At 40.8% G+C, this 5,805-nt stretch overlaps 1 long non-coding RNA gene across 1 annotated transcript in view; it reads right to left on the bottom strand.

The window, feature by feature from the left end:
• Positions 1–212: 212 nt before the first annotated feature.
• Positions 213–5,805, bottom strand: part of LOC126980422 (uncharacterized) — a 6,710-nt gene continuing 1,117 nt past the window's right edge. Inside the window, exons 1-2 of the long non-coding RNA XR_007733244.1 lie at positions 1,104–5,805; positions 213–1,038 (exon numbers count right to left, since the gene is read on the bottom strand). The exon at positions 1,104–5,805 is cut by the window's right edge and continues 1,117 nt beyond it. This is a non-coding gene — a long non-coding RNA (uncharacterized LOC126980422). The remainder of the gene's footprint in view (positions 1,039–1,103) is intronic.

Below are 5,805 nucleotides of genomic sequence, written 5' to 3'. Positions count from 1 at the left end.
GGCGTGGTGTGGGCGTGGGCGTGGACAGGTAACCAGGTAGACGGGCCGGCCAGGTGGTGAGTCAGGCCCGGGCAGCCCCTCCTCTGGTCACGGCTCGGGTTACACACACACACACACACACACACACACACACACACACACACACACACATAGATTACGAGGATCAATCATTTAATCTTTTTCTCTTTTTTTCTTGCTTTTATTTCCGCTTGTTTGTTTTCATTTCTTCTTGTTGCTTATTTTAATTCCTTCTTCCATTTCTTGTTCATTTTTCTCCTCTTTCACCAACACATCCCTTCCTTCCTTCACCTCCTTCACTCCTGTTTCCTCCTTCTCCTCCTCCTTCTTTCCTTGTTTTGTTTTTGTTTTCATTTCGCCTTGTTTGCCGTTTTTTTAGTCTTCCACCACCACTTTTCCCTCTTCCACCTCCACTCCTTCCCTCACCTCTTTCACCCCTGTTTCCTCCTTCTCCTCCTCTTCCTTCCTTTGTTTTATTTTTCATTTCGTCTCCTTTACCTTTTTTTTACTCTTTCCTCCATTTATTGTCACTCTTCAACCTTTCTCACCTTCTTCCCCTCTGTTTCCTCCACTTCCACCACTTCCTCCTCCTCCACAACCACTTTCTCCCGTCATACCCTTCCATCCATCCACCTTAACCATCCACCAACGCTCCATCTTTTACCTTCCACCCTATCAGTCGTCTACCCACCACATCTCCTCCACTCCTCCCTCCCTCTGTCCACGTGTAAGGGTTGAATCACGTGCCAGAGGGAAGAATGGGCCACCGAAGGTCATCCCATCGCGGCGGTGTGGGTGAACCTTAAAGATATTCACCGCACGTCCCACTCAGGCAATGATAGGTAACTCCATGGCTGTTAAACTTTACCTTCATTTGTTTACCTGCGCATATACTTACCTATCAACTAACTATGGATGACCTGCCTTTGCCTACTTACTTACCTATCTTACTTACCTACGTACTTACCTACCAACTAACTATGGATGACCTGCCTTTGCCTACTTACTTACCTATCTTACCTACGTACTTACCTACCAACTAACTATGGATGACCTGCCTTTGCCTACTTACTTACCTATCTTACTTACCTACGTACTTACCTACCAACTAACTATGGATGACCTGCCTTTGCCTTACTATGATTGTAAGCACACTGACTTACCTAATAACTAGTAACTAACCTTTAATTATCTATCTTTACTATTCTCCTCTCTTTTTGGCCACTCCTCAGTACTCTATTCAGGAGCAGTAAGTAGCGGGCTTTTTTTTTTATTATTTTCTTTTTTTTTACGCCCTTGAACTGTCTCCTTTACTGTAAAAAAAAAAAATCCTCCCCATACACATATTTACCTGTCAACTATTAATTATCTACCTTTACCTTCACCTAACCTAACCTAACCTAACTATTTATTATTTCTTATCATATTTACCCTCCTATGTTTACTGACACATCTACATCCCTAATAACTAAACATTAATTAACTACCTTAAGTTTTCTACACTAATTATTTTTTTTAACTACTCATTATCTAACTTTACCTTCCTATGTTGGCCCAAATATCTGCTTACCTAATAACTACTACTGTTTATTATCTAACTTTACCTTCCTTTCTTTGCCGACACACCTGATTACCTAACAACTAATTAAAATGTCACTGATCGGCAATTCATTAGCTACCTTTGCCTTCCCGCACCTGCCGACACACCTGCTTACCTAACACCTAATTAAAAGGTAGCTGACTGACTATTTATTAACCGCCTATGCCTTATCGTATCTACTTCCTCGCCTAAAAGGTTAACTAGTAAAGTATTTAACGCTATTTTTTTTATATTTACGGCAGTTTCAGGTGAGGCAAAAATAGGTAATTAGCTATTCATTAACTACCTTTACCTTTCCACCTGAGAACTTAACTGATAAACTAATTAACCAACTAACTACCTGACTTACCTTCTAGCTTCCTACCTAACAAGCGTCTAATTTAGTGACTTGGCGAGTAATTAATGGAGAAAATGAAGGAGGGAGGTAAATAATGCAAATAAGGAGCCATTTGTGTAGAGAGAGAGAGAGAGAGAGAGAGAGAGAGAGAGAGAGAGAGAGAGAGAGAGAGAGAGAGAGAGAGAAAACATCCTTACTACGTATACCAAATTTAAGGATGTTTTCTCGGCTGGTTTCTCCTGCAGCAAAAACTACGAAGTCTCACTTTTTTTTTTTTTAGTGAATATATTTCGTAAACAGGAAACTATTGACAAGCGGATTTCTTCATTTTTTTTTTTTTTTCGTTCTGGCATATAATTCCATCTCTTTCCTGTAGTACATTTTTCTCCTATTCTTTCTTTGTTTATTTTTTTCCCTTCTTTTCGTTCGGGTGTTTCTTCTCCTTTTATTTTATTTTCCTTTTTTTTCGTTTCGTTCTGGTACAAATGCGTCTTTTCTATACACTTTTATATTACTTTTTCTTTGTTTAAATATTTTCTTCTTTACATTCGGGTCAGAAAGTAGCCTGCAATTAATCATCTCTCTCTTTCTCTTTCTACCTATCTATCTATCTGTACATAAAGCTAACTAACAAAATTACTTTTATTTACTTTATTTTTCAATCTCTTCTTTTTTCGGTTATGTCATTTAAGGGATCACATGAGAAAGGAGGTTCTGTGCGTTGAACTCATAGAAAACAACAGCAACATCAACAATAGCATCAACAACAACATCGACAAATTCTCACCATCCATCACGTGTTCCTCTTTTGGGTGCAACAAGTCCACGTTCTCACAAGATCCTGTTTCTTATCATTCAAACTAGGCCACGTCCAAAGTTTCTTCTCAGTTCCATGTAAGTCCGTGTGTGTGTGTGTGTGTGTGTGTGTGTGTGTATCCCTCACGCCTACACACACATACGTACACACAGCCAGTTTAAGAGCGAGGAGCAAGTCTTTAAAGTCTCTCCTTCTCACTCACTCGCTCACTCACTCACTCGTCGACTTTCTCTTTCTTTCCAGTGCTTCGTTTCCCGCCTTGCGCCACGCCGTGAGGGCAGACTTAAATTTCACTAAAATCCTTAACCCTCTCAAACATACCCGATCATTTGGCCAGACGTGAAAAATGGAGACTAAAATCACGTTGACGGAGATGAGAAACGATAAAAGATACGTAACTTGCACGAATACTCTGAGACCTTTATCGTATTACAAGAAAAAGGAGGATTCAAACCTTTATAGCCGAAGTGAAAGTCGATAAAAGGATCAGCATTCTTAAAACGTAACAAAATAAGGAATAAAACAACGATTACAGAAATCTGAAACGATAAAAGATTCGTAACTCCCCATAAATTCCTTGAAACCTTTATTATATTACAAGAAAAAGAAGAATTTAAATCCCTATTACCGAAGTGAAAATCGATAAAAGGGTCAGTATACTCAAAAAATGAACAAAATCCTAAACTAAGCCAGAAAAATACAAGGAAGAGAACCGATACTACAAACTCCTCTCACACCTGTAAACATCTCAAACTTTAACATGCAAGAAAAAAATAGGAAAAGAACTACAAATAACAGATCAAACTCGATAAAATAATCATTCTCACCATAAATTCCCAGAAAACTTAACCAGACCAAAAAAATAAAGGAAAGAACCACGATTAATGAGATAAAAACCGATTGAAAAAAAAGAATACGAAACAATGAGCAAAACGAAACAGCACCACCTCAGGGAAGCCCTCTAGCGTAAGCAGCGATAAACTTTAAACTTCCCCGAGCTGGCATGCAGGAGGTTTCAAGTTCCCCGAAGAAGGATCAGAATGCACTGGGCAGCTTATTGCATGCAGAACAAGACGATTCGATCTCCTACAATCAGGCTGCGGTCTCGGAGTTCAGGTTGGGTTGAAACAGGATTCATTCAGAGGGGAGGATGGGGAAAGGATTTTGTTACATTTTTCTTTCCTTTTTTGTTTTTTGGTCACCGCCGGGTCATTAGCAGGTGGCTGGCTGGTTAGTTATGTAAGTCAGCTAATGTGTTTTGCAATTAATCATCTCTCTTTCTATCTCTGTTTTTCTATATACGAAACTAACAAACTATCTAACTACCTAACACACTTGAGAAAATACTAATTAACTAACCTACCTAACTAAAAAACTGACTAGCTAAATAACTATCACTAACCTAACCTAACTAACTAACCTAACCTAACCTAACAACCTACCTAACTAACATAACGAACCAAACTAACCAGCTAAACTAACCTAACTAACTAACTAACTTCAATCACCTTTATGCAACGTCGGAGTTCAAATAAAAACCTTCACTAAAAATTGCGTTCGCTTCTTACGTTCTATGATTGCCAGCGTCGTGCGTTGTAGTGTTTTCTTACCCGGTCTGTGGGCGCTAACGTTACTTCGTGTTGGAGAAAGAGAGGAAGAGGAAGAAGAGGAGAAGGAAGAGGAGGAGGAGGAGAGGGAAGAGAAGCAGGAAAGCGATGTAAAAGAAGGAGACGTGACAATAAAACGTGAAGATGGGGAGAAGAGGAAGAGGGAAGGATGCACTGGATAGGTGAAAAAAGGAAGATGTGATGATGATGATGGAGGTGATAGGAAAGGAAGGAGATATTGACCCCAAAAAAAGAGAGTATGAGAGAAAATGGAAAGCAGGAACAAGTATGAAAGATATAAGACACGAAAATAAGAATGAGGAGGGGAAGAAGAAAAACAAGTAGAAATTGAAGAGGAAAGAGGAGACGGCGACGCAGGAGGAGGAGGAGGAGGAGGCTCAAGCAGCACCACCTTAGCCTCCAGGTATACACAGGTAAGCGTGGGAGAACCAGTGGCAAGGTGAGTGTGAGTCATGAATCCAGGTGTCCCGAGCTTCTGTGTGTATGTGTGTGTGTGTGTGTGTGTGTGTGTGTGTGTGTGTGTGTGTGTGTGTGTGTGTGTGTGTGTGTGTGTGTGTGTGTTAGACTGTCTCGTGATTTTTTTTGTGTGTGTATTTCTATTGCTAGTTATTTGGTTATTGTCACTTGGTTAAAAATTTGTAGGTTTGTTAGTTTGTTGGTTAATTGGTCAGTCAGTCAGTAGAGCAAGCAGTTAGTCAGTTAATTAATACATAAATCATTCAGTTCGTCAGTCAACAAGGCAGTGAGTTGGTAAGTAAGCCAGCTCAATCCATTAGTTCCAGTCAGTCAGTCAGTTCGTCAGTCAGTCAGTCAGTCAGTCAGTCAATAAGTTAGTAGTACGGTAAGTTTGTAAGTCAGCCAGTACCAGCTCGTTCCATTAGTCAGTCAGTCAGTCGCTCAGTCATTCGGTCAGTCAATCAATCAGTCAAGCAAGCAATCTGCCAATCAATAGAAAACCAGTATATTTTCCTTCTATCTCAAACAACAACCTCGTCATCGTTCGTAATGCGGTTTCTAATATGTGACCTGAGTGCTGAAGAAGACGAGGAGGAGGAGGAGGAGGAGGAGGCGTGGAGCTGTGAGAATCTATGCTGTGGTCGGCGTGGATCAGGTGAGGTCTGTGGCTGTGGTCCGCTACCTCCCGCAACTCTCTCCCGACACACAGTACACAGCCTCCCTGCAACACTACACCCGCAACACCCCCGCGGACACACGCAACACACACACGGACACACGCAACATACATAAATTAAACCCGCAACACCCCCAAACACACGCAAGAGGAAGAGAGGAAGAAGAGAAGAAAAATAATGAGAGGGATAATGATGAAGAAAGGGAAGAGAGGAAAGAAAGCAAGAAGGGAGGAAGGAGGGAAGGAGAAGAGAAGAATGAGAGAGGGATGATG

Source organism: Eriocheir sinensis, chromosome 44 (assembly GCF_024679095.1).
Source record: "Eriocheir sinensis breed Jianghai 21 chromosome 44, ASM2467909v1, whole genome shotgun sequence".
NCBI lineage: Eukaryota > Metazoa > Arthropoda > Malacostraca > Decapoda > Varunidae > Eriocheir > Eriocheir sinensis.
The sequence above is the reverse complement of the archived record's forward strand: the minus strand, read 5'-3'. Positions and strand labels throughout refer to the sequence as shown.